Below are 14013 nucleotides of genomic sequence, written 5' to 3'. Positions count from 1 at the left end.
TGATGTGTACGTGCCAAAGCAGAGGTTTCTCTCTCTAGCAAGACAGCAGGCGCCTCCCCTGGGTACTAGAGGAAGTACCGTCATCCCCCCCCCAACTTCATCCATCTCTCACATGATGGGAGTGGAAACCAAAGACTCCGCCCCACTCCTCAAGTTCTCCTGGGTGCCTTCCCTACCTGCCCCCCACCCCCCACCCCACGCCCCTCCATCTCCTCCCCTCCTCTAGGCTGGGCTTATCTTTGTTAGGTCGGAGAGAGCCCAGGATCAGATACATGTGATGAGACAATGGACTTCCCCTGGGATTTCTCACAGATCAACATCAATCCCTCCTCCTCTACATCCTGCTGGATTTCTGTCACTGGCTCGAACCCTCATCATAGCCACTCAATTCCAACCTATTGAACCATCTAACTAAACTCTCTCTAGAAATTCGCAGCTCCTGGCCAGACCTCCTGCCCATGGCCCTGACCAAATTCCGGCTACACCAAGGAGCCCCATTTTCTTGAGCCCTTTTGACTCTTCTTGCTCAACCACCGTCTTCTTACTGATCCCCCTCCCCTGGGTACGTATCTCCCATATCTGTAACATGAGAACAGGTTTCTGCCCAAGCCAGAGCCAACCGACCAGGACTCCCAAGACCAGCCCTTCACCCTGGTGACTCGGTCCTCCTTAAGAACCTACAACCACAAGCCTTGGAGCCTAGGTGGACAGGACCTCACACTGTAATCCTCACAGCCCCCACTGCGGCCAAGCTGCTTGGCGACCCCAGCTTGACGACCTGTCCTGGCACCGCCTCTCCAGACTCAAGAGGACCCCGGAGCAGCATGACTTCTATAAATGTGAGGTGTTGGGCCCCACTAAGGTCCGCCTTAACCGCCCTCCCCTCTTCCTTCTCCTCCCGGCCCTCAGCAACCTACACCCACCCCCACCCACTTATGTGTGGAGGTTCAAGGTCCGTGAAACCTACTACCAGAATGGCAAACAAGTCACCCGGCAGGTCTTTGCTGGCTGCCGTCCCACTCACGACTTCTCCAAGAACCCAAGGGAAAGGTGAATGTCAGCCTCCCGTGGCTGGCATTCCCCTTTGGGAACCCGAAACTCCAGAGCCCATCCTGCCCCCACGGATGTGCTACCAGACCAGTAATCCGGTAACCGGAGGGCGAGTCACATGGAACTGCACCCAGAACTACACCACAGCCAGTCTCACCAAGGCCAGCCCAGGTACCTTCTTTTGGTGCAACGGCACCTTAAGGAACTGCATGAACTCCTCTGACCCCGGGCCTTGCTTCCTGGTCACAGTAGTTCCCCAACTAACCTTGTATGGAGAGTCGCAGCTCACTGGTTGCTCCCTCCATCCCATCCCAGGACCCGCCAGGCTGCCTTCCTCCCTGTCATGTTAGGGGTGAGTATTGCTGCCTCGGTAGGCCTCACTGGGGGCCCTCAGGAACAGTCTGGTCACTGCTCAGTACTTTAATGACAAGCTCCAGTTAGCCCTGGAGTCTACTACTGCCTCTTTTAGCCTCCCTACAGCAGCAAGTGACATCAGTAGCCCAAGTAGCCCTACAGAACCAGCTCGCCTCAGACCTTCTGACTGCAGAAAAAGGAGGAACCTGTATATTCCTTCAGGAAGAATGCTGTTACTACATCGAGCCGGAGTAGTGGAGCAAAACGTAAATGTACAGACCCTGACTAAGCTGAGTGAAGAACTACATGCAGGACACTTCCAGGACAACTCTCCTTCCGGCTGGTTCCAAAGCCCCTTAGCCACCTGGGTCCTACCCATGATAGGGCCCCTGATTCTCATCTGTGTCTTTTTTTCTCCTAGCCCCCTGCCTCCTCAAGTTCATCCGCTCCCGGATCGCGGAGATGTCAGAGTGACTGTGAATCAGCTCCTGCTCCATCCCTACACTCGGCTCCCCTCCGACCTGCCTCTGCCTAACCCTGGCCTTTAAATGCCCCCCCTCGTCGCCCTTGGCCAGCTGGAAGTAGCTAGAAAGAGTCGCCGTCCCTTATCACCAAAAGGCCGGGATGTTAGGTCGGAGAGAGCCCAGGATCAGATACATGTGATGAGACAATGGACTTCCCCTGGGATTTCTCACAGATCAACGTGCCAGACACAGATACCGGCTTCTTCTCCCTGAATCCACATACCCCCACACAGATAGGGACTTCTTCTGAATACCCCCGCCCATCCCCTGCGGCAGAGAATTCCTCAGCTCATGTCCCCGCCCCTCACCCAACTGCAGTATAAAAAAGCACCCCCCTCCCTGTTGGCGTGAATCCACGTGCCCTGTCCTGGGGGTACGTGGGTCTCCCGGGACGCAGAATAAACCTTTTCCTTTCCTTTCTTTTCTGATTCACTGGACTCTATTTCTTGCGCCGCCTCCTGAGCCACCTAACCTAACAATCTTCAGGTACTAGATGCTGCCTCTATTTCCCTCTTTGTCTTGGACTGTCATTACCTCCAGAGTTCATTCCTCACATGACCCCCTAACAAAATCCACCTCAGAAACTCTATATTCATCCTGGCATGGTTACTCAGTGGTTAGAGCACCCGCCCTCAGACTAATTGGTCTTGGGTTCAATTCCCGGTCAAGGGCAGGGCACACACCTCGGTTGCAGGGTTGATTCCTGGCCCTGGTTGGTCGGGGTGCGTGCAGGAGGCAACCAATCAATGTGTCTCTTTCACATGGGTGTTTCTCTCTCTCTCTCTCTCTCTCTCTCTCTCTCTCTCTCTCTCTCTCTCTCCTTCCCTCTCCCCTCCTTCCCCCCTACCTTTGAGAAATGATTAGGGCTGCTCCTGGGGTAGAGGCAGTCAAGGAGGGAACCAGCCCCACCCATGGAAATCCATGCCTACCATTCTCTTGTCCCCTATATTAGTTCCAAACTGGATCCAAAATTCCCAAGGCACTGCTGGGTGTTGAATTTGTGTATAAAAACAGTCTCACAGGGCTTTGAGAGCAGATTACTGATAATAGAACCCATCTCTCTGACTCCTGTGTAGTTAGTTTTAAACCTTTAAACCTTACCAAACGGGGAGTTATATTCCAAGTCCTAGCTAAAAAAAAAAAAAAGTAATTACCTATACAATTCGAAGAGGATCAAAGATCAAAGCAATTACAAGTGGGAATACAGCCAGAGGAAGCTACCATTTCCTGGGGCTGGGTGGAGGGTGGGGGGAGGAGCGGGAGTGAGCTGTGCAGCTGCTGACTGCGGAGCACCCTCACAGAAGTTTGGCAGAGGGGCCCTGGGTTTTGTTTAAACTGCTGTACAGAGTCAGTCCTCACAAGGCAGGAGTGAAAAGGTACCCCCGCCTAATTTTTCTAGGGTCCCAGAAGGGGACCTGGGATTCTGTTAAGAGGCGGGATCTCAGGCTGTGGTGGGGCCGGTTCAGACGTGGAGAAGGCTCCGCTCTCAGCGAGGTAAAGCTCCCTGGTCCTTCATTTGTGCGTAGCTCAGGGTGGCTTTTATAATTATCCTTTTTTTAAATGGGGGTAACATTGGTTAGTAACAGAGTCTACCTTAGAAACTTTAAAAAGTTTTATTGGTTAATAAAATTATATAGGTTTCAAGTGTACAATTCTATGATATATCACCTATATATTGCATTATTTGCCCACTGTCCAAAGTCAAATCCTTTTTTATTTTATTTTTTAAATATAATTTTTATTGATTTCAGAAAGGAAGGGAGAGGGAGAGAGAGATAGAAGAATATCAATGATGAGAGAGAATCATTGATCGGCTGCCTCTTGCACGCCCCCTACTGGGGATTGAGCCTGCAACCTGCGCATATGCCCTTGACTAGAATCGAACCTGGGACCCTTCAGTCCGCAGGCCGACACTCTATCCACTGAGCCAAACCAGCTAGGGCAGTCAAGTCTTTTTTTTAAAAAAAAATTTGTGTTGATTTTTAGAGAGAGTGGGTGAGAGAGAAACATCGATGGGAGAGTGAAGCATTGATTGGCTACCTCTTGCAAACCCCCCCCCCCCCCCCCCCCGCACCAGGGATTGACCCTGCAAACCGGGCATGTTCCCTGACCAGGAATCAAACCATCAACCTTTCAGTGCACTGGACAGCGTCCAACCAACTGAGCCACACTGGCCAGGGCCGAAGTCAAATCTTTTGTCATTATACATTTGACACCTTTAAAAAATGTGGAACACTTCAGAAATTTGTGTGTCCTCCTTGCACAGGGCCACATTCATCTCTGCATTATTCCAATTTTAGCATTTGTGCTGCCTAAGTGAGCACCATTTCTATTCATTTATGGCATTTCCACCTCAACTAGGAGAGGAAAGCAGAGCTGGGATTTTTATCTCATTTTACCGGTGAGACTGCCAAACCTCCGAAAATGTAATTGCTTTGGGCCGGCCACACAGCTGGAAAGCAGCCTGGTGGATTTCGAGCCCCCGGATCAGTTTCCTTCCCCTACACTACTCTGTCTCTCAGTCTTTCCGAAGGTGCTTCAAAGTTTCGAAACGGCCAGGCCTCTGTTCCCTGGCTATCAAAGGGCAAATGTGCTGGATATTCCTGAGCCCCTCGCCCAGGGCTGCAGGAAGGTCCAGGCAGCTCACCTGCCCCCGGAGCTGCTCCAGGGCCCTATCCGGCGGGCCTCCCTCTCCCTGGCACTCACTCCGCTAGCCTTGCACAGCCATGTGTATTAGGGCCAAACTCTGCCCTTTGCACAAGCCCACTTGCAGTGTCTGGCCCGCTCAAAGGACATTTTAACTTAGCTCATCCTCCAGTTTTAGCCACAGAAGGGATGAAAGCCTAGGAGAGGCCCTCACAGCCTTGGCCCTCCTTTACGCGCACCTGCCCCTCACACCTGCTAACACTGCCAGGAGGGATGGGGCTCTCAGCTACTCAGTCCACAGGGCGAACATTAGGCTCACAGCTGGGAACTAGGGCTCCGAGGAGAGTGCTCTTGACTACCTCAGTGATTCAGAGTTGGTGACTCCATAGCTAAGATCTGGAAACAGCCTAAGTGCCCATCAGTAGATGAATGGATTAGAAAACTGTGGTACATCTACACGATGGAATACTATGCTGCTGTAAAAAGGAAGGAACTCTTACCATTTGCAACGTCATGGATGGAACTGGAGAGCATTATGCTAAGTGAAATAAGCCAGTCAATAAAGGAAAAATACCACATGATCTCACTCATTCATGGACAATAGAGACCATTATAAACTTTTGAACAATAATAGATACAGAGGCAGAGCTGCCTCAAACAGATTGTCAAACTGCAGCGGGAAGGCCGGGGAGGGTTGGGGGGCAGGAGGTAGCGGGGTAAGAGATCAACTAAAGGACTTGTATGCATGCATATAAGCATAACCAATGGACATAAGACACTGGGGGATAGGGGAGGCTAGGGGACTGTCTAGGGCGGGGGGATAAAATGGATACATATGTAATACCCTTTGTAATACTTTAAGCAATAAAAAAAAAAAAAAAAAAACAGAGTTGGTGACTCAGGGACTGGAACCTCCCAACTAATCGAGTGCTTTCTCCTCTGCACCAGACACCTTCTCCACTAGCCTGGGCTCTTTCCTGTGGGCATGGCTCTGACTCCTGGGTTTTTCCACTGTGTCAGAACCTCTTCTAACAGCCCTTGCTGGGGTTGGCAGCTTGGCAGCGAGGCCTTACTCTGCCAGAGCTAGCCCCAGCCCTTAAAGCTGCAGGATTGGCAGGAGGCCACTTCAGTGGAGTTCATTCTCCCAGACCTCCCAGCCTCACTCTCCTCTCCAGCCCCTTCAGGGCTGGCTCGTGATGTCACAGACTACCCCCAGGCTCAGCTAGTTCTCAAGCAACCAAATTTCTCCTTCTTTCCTAAGGGAGGCTGTCAACCACAGATGGGCACAGGCTCTGCCAGCATCTCCATGGTAACCAGAGGCTGCAATTTCCTGCCTTGGGCAATAATCCAGAGCCAGTACCCTTGGCAGGGCTCCCTTGCAGACTCCTGGAGGGTTGCAGGCCCATCACACTCCACTGTCATCCCTGAAACTTGGGGACAGCCTAGGGAGGTGGCCCAGATGGGTTGCCCAGAAGACTACAGACCCAGCAGTTCTCTGCGGAAGGTCCTGAAATGGGGCAGGCTGGGAAGGCCTTCCTTTGGAGGCTGTCCCCTCCCTCCCCCATAGAATCGATTGTGAGGACAGGCTTATGGGATTTGTTTTAAACCCTCCTCAGGGCAATAGGTGAAAGTTGACAATTCCAGTGTGTTAGTTGGCTTTAGACTTTGCTCTCCCTGGTGGACAGGGTGGTTGTTGTTTGGGAGATAGATTGCAATGGATTATGCAATAATCCCAGTTCCTTGCCACCCTCACCCATTAAATAACCCCTGGGGCAGCTGAGGAGCTGGACAGCTCTCATGCAGGGCGGGGGTGTTTATCAATGTGGAGGCAGAGACTCCAGAGTGACAGGGTGGACAGACCTGCTCCTTGTGGGTTCTCCTCAGGGAGGCAGCGGGCTGGCAGGGCACCCCAGGAACAGGGATGGAGCTGACCTCACTGCCACAATCTCAAGAACTGGGAAGGTCTCCTCAGAGAGATTCTGTTTCCAGTATAAATGCAAATCAGAATGCAAAGGGAACTGCTCCTGGCTCCTCCCACCCCTTCTCAGCCCTCTGTGCACAGCTCTGCTTCCAACAGCAGCACTTGGGCTTGGTGGAAGAGGACAGGAGGGAGCCTGAAATCGATTGTAAAGATATTGTACCAGGTGAGGGGTCACAGCCTGCCCTGACTCCTAGGGTATTTATTTTTTCCTGTTTGACTTCTTTCTCAATCGCTATGGCAAAGGTTCTCAACCTGTGGGTCGCGACCCCTTTGGCGGTCAAATGACCCTTTCACAGGGGTCGCCTAAGACCATCCTGCATATCAGATATTTACATTATGATTCATAACAGTAGCAACATTATAGCAACGAAAATAATTTTATGGTTGGGTCACAACATGAGGAACTGTATTTAAAGGGCCAGAAGGTTGAGAACCACTGCTCTATGGAGAGTTTGGTCTTTGCTCAAGTTTGAGCTTTTGTGATGCAGCAATAAGAATACCTGGCGGGGCCCTGGATGAGAAGCAATCTGGTTAGAGTATGATCCTGATATGCCAAGGTTGCAGGTTCCATTCCTGAATGTATAAATAAGTGGAACAACAAATTGATGGTTCTCTTTCTCGCTCTAAAAAAAAAAAAAAAAGGTATCTGGTAGTGAGATGGTAGGTGGGGAGAAGGATTTTGGTCCACAGGCTGTGGGAGATTTGGAAAGAGATGCCCTAACTTCTGTGGACAGATGGAAGTGGATTAGAGAGGAAAGGAGTTTTGGTAACCACGGCTGTGGACATCACTGTGATCACCACTCTCATTTTGTCAGAGAGCAAACCAGAGATTTGAGCCACTTTGAAATTGTTAGTGATTGCTGAAGGGTGCTTCCCAATCAGTGCTGGGCCACCAGACTTCGTGGGTCTATGCGAATTGCAATAATAATAATCACTCGCATGTCTACTGAATAGTTAATATGTACCAGCACTCCTGCCTTATCTAATTTAATCCTCACAACTACCCTGTGGAGTAGGGAACATTATTATCCGCATTTTACAGGAACAGGAACTGAGTCTTAGGGAGGTAGAGGCATTTGCCCAGAGTCACACACCCAGATGTGCTGTAGCCAGGCTTCATGAACTCCAGGTGGCATCTGGGCAGGCTCCCGGCCTGGAAACCAGGAGCAGCTACGGCCCCTAATAGCAGGGACACTGGGGAGTTCCTCCAGGAGATTGCTAGACCTTGCTGGAGAGGGCTCTCTGCGGGAGCTGCAAACCCTCACTGACCTAATGAAGCAGAAAATCAATGAGGTTTACACAGGCATCTGCATGGAGGCTGCTCCCTCACTGATCTGAGCAGCAGGAATGTGCCTGGGGCCAAGTGACCATCTGGGCAGCTCTTGCCAGCCTGTTTCTGTGATGTATTTTTTTTTAATATATTTTATTGATTTTTTACAGAGAGGAAGGGAGAGAGATAGAGAGTTAGAAACATCGATGAGAGAGAAACATCGATCAGCCGCCTCCTGCACATCTCCCACTGGGGATATGCCCGCAACCCAGGTACATGCCCTTGACCGGAATCGAACCTGGGACCTTTCAGTCCGCAGGCCGACGCTCTATCCACTGAGCCAAACCGGTTTCGGCTGTGATGTATTGTTAAGTAAGTCTTGGGGACAGAGAGGGTGGGGAACAAAAAGCCCAGAGGGACCCCCCTCTAAGAAGACCCCCATCTTTCTGTCCAGGCTTTTCAGGATATAGACATCCCCTTTTTGCCCCCACCACTTGGAGAGACGCTCTTCATATCTAAGGGATGAGGAGTAGACAGCAGGGCTCCAAGTGCACTGCATTCCTCTATGTTGCACCAGTCACCCAGAAAGAGGGTCTCAGTAGGAATCTCCGGTTTGGGAGCCAGACACACTTGACTTCCATCCCCGACTCTGCTCCTACTGCCTGTGTTTGTGGGCAAGTCACTTTCTAAGCCTTATGCGTCTGTGAAATAGGAAAAATAATAGTGCCCACCTAATAGGGTCAATACCAACATGACATGGTACGGGGGAGTTGCTCAATATTCCTATCAGGAAATGTGCTAAGGAGAGAGGCGAGTTGTGGTCACTGTTCTGACAGTTTGTTTCATCTATTTCAGACTGTAACTTGTTTGTGGAATTCTCGGCCTTGCACCAGGCCTAGCCTGACCCCTTCCTTAGGTGAGGGCTGTTCCAGAACCTGCACATAATGCCTACTTTTCTTTTTTAAAAGAGGGATGCCTTACAGTGGTTCTCAACCTTCTGGCCCTTTAAATACAGTTCCTCGTGTTGTGACCCAACCATAAAATTATTTTCATTGCTACTTCGTAACTGTAATGTTGCTACTGTTATGAATCGTCATGTAAATATCTGATATGCAGGATGGTCTTAGGCGACCCCTGTGAAAGGGTCATTCGACCGCCAAATGGGTTGTGACCCACAGGTTGAGAACCACTGCCTTATTATTTAGCACTACAGTCAGTTATACACTTGGCTGGTCTGGTCAGGGAGGGGTTACCAGTTTCCTCCTTTTCCATGGTTGATGCAAGGCTTAAATGTAAAGCTCCACACCAGGTAGGTGCTCAATAAATGTTAGTCCCTTTTCCCATCCCTTTGGAACAATCTGGAATGTTGAACTGAAGACATTTCCTGGGAAGCTTTCAAGAGTCCAATCTAAGAATAGGGTTGGCCCCCACGAGCCAGTAGAGACCATGACACCACCTGCTTCCCAACCTGCTCTCCCTTGTCTGAGCTGGAGCTGTGCCGCGGGCGGGTCTGAAACAGGTGACCAAGTGCCTTGTATTCTCCTCACAATAACCCTGTCAGTCAAGTATGACTTCAAGTAAGAACCATGTTATTGATGAAGAAATGGAGACAGATTCAGTAAGTTGCTCAAGGCTGGGATTTGAACCCAAACAGCCTACGTCAGTGATGGCGAACCTATAACACGCGTGTCAGAGGTGACACGCGAACTCATTTTTTTGGTTGATTTTTCTTTGTTAAATGGCATTTAAATATATAAAATAAATATCAAAAATATAAGTCTTTGTTTTACTACGGTTGCAAATATCAAAAAATTTCTATATGTGACACGGCACCAGAATTAAGTTAGGGTTTTTCAAAATGCTGCCACGCCGAGCTCAAAAGGTTCGCCATCACTGGCCTAGGTCCTAGTCTGTGCTCTAACAGCTCCGCTATACTACGTCTCCACTACTGTTGAGGTTGCAATCCATCCTGGGAAGGCATATTGGAATGCTACTTTTTCTCTACTCTTTGTATCTGTGGGTCTAAATCAGGGGTCCTCAAACTTTTTAAAGAGGGAGCCAGTTCACTGTCCCTCAGACCATTGGAGGGCCGGACTATAGTTTAAAAAAAAACTATGCCGAAACCGGTTTGGCTCAGTGGATAGAGCATCGGCCTGTGGACTGAAGGGTCCCAGGTTCGATTCCGGTCAAGGGCATGTGCCTGGGTTGCGGGCACATCCCCAGTGGGAGATGTGCAGGAGGCAGCTGATCGATGTTTCTCTCTCATCGATGTTTCTAGCTCTCTTTCTCTCTTCCTCTCTGTAAAAAATCAATAAAATATATATATAAAAAAAACTATGAACAAATTCCTATGCACACTGCACATACCTTATTTTGAAGTAAAAAAAACAAAACGGGAACAAATACAATATTTGTATTTGCATGTGGCCCGCGGGCCGTAGTTTGAGGACCCCTGGTCTAAATGTTGTTGGGTGATGGGAACTGACTGTACATGTAAAAGTCCAGGAACTTGTTGTATTGAGGCCAGGCCTAGCCTGTTCTTATGGATCACCAAGTGCCAGAAACAGCATACTAAAGGCTAGGACCAAAATTCACAAAAAATTGGATAGGGCCACAAATGGAGATGAGCCCCATTGTCAAGGTTTATCTTAAAAGGCATCAATGTGTGCACAGGTGTCTCTTTGCCAGAAAATCCTGTAGTTTAGAAAAATAATTTAAAGTGCATAGAAAAATGTCTGGAAGAAAACCTTGATAAAGTGAGATTGGGGGTAAGGGTACAGAAACATTTTCTGTTTTATATACTTCAGTACTACTAAAACTTTAAAAAATATACTTTTATAATTTTAAGAAATCCTCACCTGAGGTTATGTTTATTGATTTTTGGAGAGAAAAACATAAATGTGAGAGAAACATCTATCGGTTGCCTCCCGTACATGCCCCGACTGAGGATTGAATCCACAACCGTTTGGTGTATAGGACAATGTTCCAACCAACCAAGCCATCAACCGAGCCACCTGGCTGGGGCTACTTTTATAATTTTTCTAAATGGACATTAATGGTCAATGAGCTCGTATTTGTCATTCCCTTTTCATTGCTCTGTCCACCAGACATTTAGCTACTAGAACCAGAAATAAATTTGGGCAATAAAGGCCTTTGAACGGGAACACCTATTGAACCTGAATTTGACACATGATGGGAGGGCAAGTCCAGTGAGGTAAGTGTAGACATTTCTGTGATTATAACTAGCATTCAGTTGAATCATGTTTTTTGATCCAATCTGACAATCTTTTAGAGTATTCAGTTTGTTTACATTGAATGTAATTGCTATAAGTTGGCTTTAAGTCTACCATCTTACTATTTATTTCTATGACTACCGGTAAGTAAACTTTTAAATTTAAGCCAGAATTGCCCTGGCCTGTGTGGCCCAGTTGGTTGGAGCATCATCCAGTACATCAAAAGGTGGCGGGTTCAATTCCTGGTCAGGGCACATACGCAGGTTGTGGATTCAATGCCCAGTCAGGACATGTGAGACAACAGATGTTTCTCTCTCTAAAATTAAGAAAAAATAAAAACAAACTTAAGCCAGAATTTACCTTATACTTCAGCTTCAGCCGGCTCATTATCAGCCACCCCAACAAACATAGCAGGTTGCCAGGTGGCCAGAGAGGGTATTTGTTTTTTATCCTGTACTGTTAGAGGAGTGGGAGGAGCTGGGTCTTTGGCTCTGCCTCAACAGGTGCAATTCCATGTTGGTCCTATGTATTAGTGATTGATTCTGTGAAAGACTATGAAAGCAGGGTTCTGTGGTTACAAAGTTTGAATTCCAAAGTCGTTTCTGTAACTTTAATACACAGCCAGGCAAGAATATGTGCCGGAAGCCGGTCCATCCTTGCTGCTTGACACAGTCGCTGCAGGAAGGAAACATCTGCACAGCATATGTTTCAAGGGACCTGGCGTATATAGCATACTGTTCTTAATATGTTTGCTCCCCTTAGCACTGTGTGTTTTAACCAAGGTCACCTCTCCGAGAAAGGTTGTTTCCCCAGGTAGGAATTTTTCCCTGAAGTCAGGGAGGGGATGAAACTCCTTAACTAAGTGCCAGGCGGGTAGTTAATCACTACAAACAATCATGCTTAAGCTACATAATCTTTACTCCCTGGAATGGAGATAAGAAACGCCCTAACCTTTGTAATAGAAATTGACAGGATTAAAATCAACTGGGATAAATACGGATGTAACAAGACAATAAACAGCAGAACCTCTCTGGAGATCCAGACCAGAACTTGGCTGGAGATCCTGGCTAGGCTGCTGATCAACTGAACGCTGTCTCCGTGTCATTCCTTCTTCGCCGACTCCGTCTACGCCTTTGGGAACCCCTGGACCTGCTGGGGTTGGACCCCGGCAAATATGGATTACAAAGTAAGGCTGATCACTCCGGGACCAGGCTCTAGGCCAGTGATGGTGAACCTATTGAGCTCGGCGTGTCAGCATTTTGAAAAACCCTAACTTAACTCTGGTGCCGTGTCACATATAGAAATTTTTTGATATCTGCAACCATAGTAAGACAAAGATGTATATTTTTGATATTTATTTTATATATTTAAATGCCATTTAACAAAGAAAAATCAACCAAAAAAATGAGTTCGTGTGTCACCTCTGACACGCGTGTCATAGGTTCGCCATCACTGCTCTAGGCAATGCTCCAGCTCTGGACAATTTGAGCTGAAAATAACTAAGATTATCCTGGACTCAGGAACTGGGAGAACAGCTGAGTCTTGAAGAAGCTAAACTGGGAAAGGGCAGAGGTAATGCAGAGGAATCCCACAAGTCTTGACACTGGAGACAGCAATTCTAAGTTTAAAATGGGCAGCCTTCCACCTCAGGGCCACTCCACTGTTGGCTCCTGACAATACATGCACCAACAGGAAATCGCTTTCAGGTTATCTTTCTAGATACAGATGTTTAAGCTTTTTTGGGGGGGGCGGGGGTGTTCCAGACTGTTGTGGTTATCACAAGGTGTCCTACTCATTTTGCAGTGTAAATCTAAAGCAGACTAGTACTACTGACTTTATGCTTCTTTCCAGGAGACACGCGGTTTCCTAAGGCAGGACATGGTTTCATTATATTATACTAGAGGCCCGGTGCACAAAAATTTGTGCACTCGCGGGGGAGGGGGTGTCCCTCAGCTCGGCCTGTGCCCTCTCGCAGTCTGGGACCCATCGGGAGATAATGACCTGCTGGCTTAGGCCTGCTCCCGGGTGGCAGAGGGCAGGCCCAATCCCTAGGTGCAGCCCCTGGTTGGGCTCAGAGCAGGGCCGATTGGGGAGTTGGGGCCCTGCCCCGTCATGCACAGAGCAGGGCAGATTGGGAGGTTGTGATGCCACCCTCAGTCACGCTCAGGGTAGGGCCTATTGGGGGGTTGGGCACCGTCCCCTGTCACACTCAAGGCAGGGTCGAGGGGGAGGTTGCGGCGCCACCCTCTGTCAAGCACAGAGCAAGGCCCATCAGGGGTTGGGGCGCCGCCACTCTCACACTCAGGGCAAGGCCGAGGGGGAGGTTATGGCTCTACCCCATCACACACAGAGCAGGGCCCGTTGGGGGGGGGTGGTTGGGGAGCTCCCCCCTATCAAGCACAGAGCAGGGCTGCTCAGGGGGTTGGGGCCCCGCCCCCTGTCACACACAGAGCCGCAGGGCGATCAGGGCGTTTGGGCACTGCCCCCTGTCACGCTGATCCCGGTGCCCGGAGGCATATTACCCTTTTACTATATAGGGTAGAGGCCTGGTGCATGGGTGGGGCCAGCTGGTTTTCCCTGAAGGGTGTCCTGGATCAGGGTGGGGGTCCCCACTGGGGTGCCTGGCCAGTCTGGGTGAGGGGTTGAGGGCTGTTTTCAGGTTGGGAGTGACTGAAGCTCCCAACTGCTCCTTTTCTCCTTTTTTTTTTTTTTTTTATTCTGGCCAGCTTTACCTTGAGGCTTGGCTCCAGCTCTTAGGCCTCCGGCTGAAAGTAGGTTTCTGGCCTTTGCTTACAATGTTGCGAATCTGCTGGCTGAAGTCGGGTGGTATTCCTTACAATGTTTCTTAAACTGCCTGCTCAGAGGCCTGCAGCCGCAGGCGGGGAACGTTGGTTTCCTCCGTCACTGAGGCAAGCAAGCCTCACGTTAGTTTCAAGCTGCCTGGCTGCCGGCCGC

At 49.3% G+C, this 14013-nt stretch overlaps 1 non-coding gene across 1 annotated transcript; it reads right to left on the bottom strand.

Annotated features, from left to right (window-relative positions):
* Nucleotides 1-4149: 4149 nt before the first annotated feature.
* Nucleotides 4150-4252, bottom strand: LOC132242380 (U6 spliceosomal RNA). The gene has a single exon (XR_009454583.1). It is a non-coding gene; the product is annotated as a U6 spliceosomal RNA (small nuclear RNA).
* Nucleotides 4253-14013: the final 9761 nt, after the last annotated feature.

Source organism: Myotis daubentonii, chromosome 9, assembly GCF_963259705.1.
Source record: "Myotis daubentonii chromosome 9, mMyoDau2.1, whole genome shotgun sequence".
In the NCBI taxonomy this organism is placed as follows: Eukaryota; Metazoa; Chordata; class Mammalia; order Chiroptera; family Vespertilionidae; genus Myotis; species Myotis daubentonii.
This window is presented reverse-complemented; position numbering and strand designations above follow the sequence as displayed.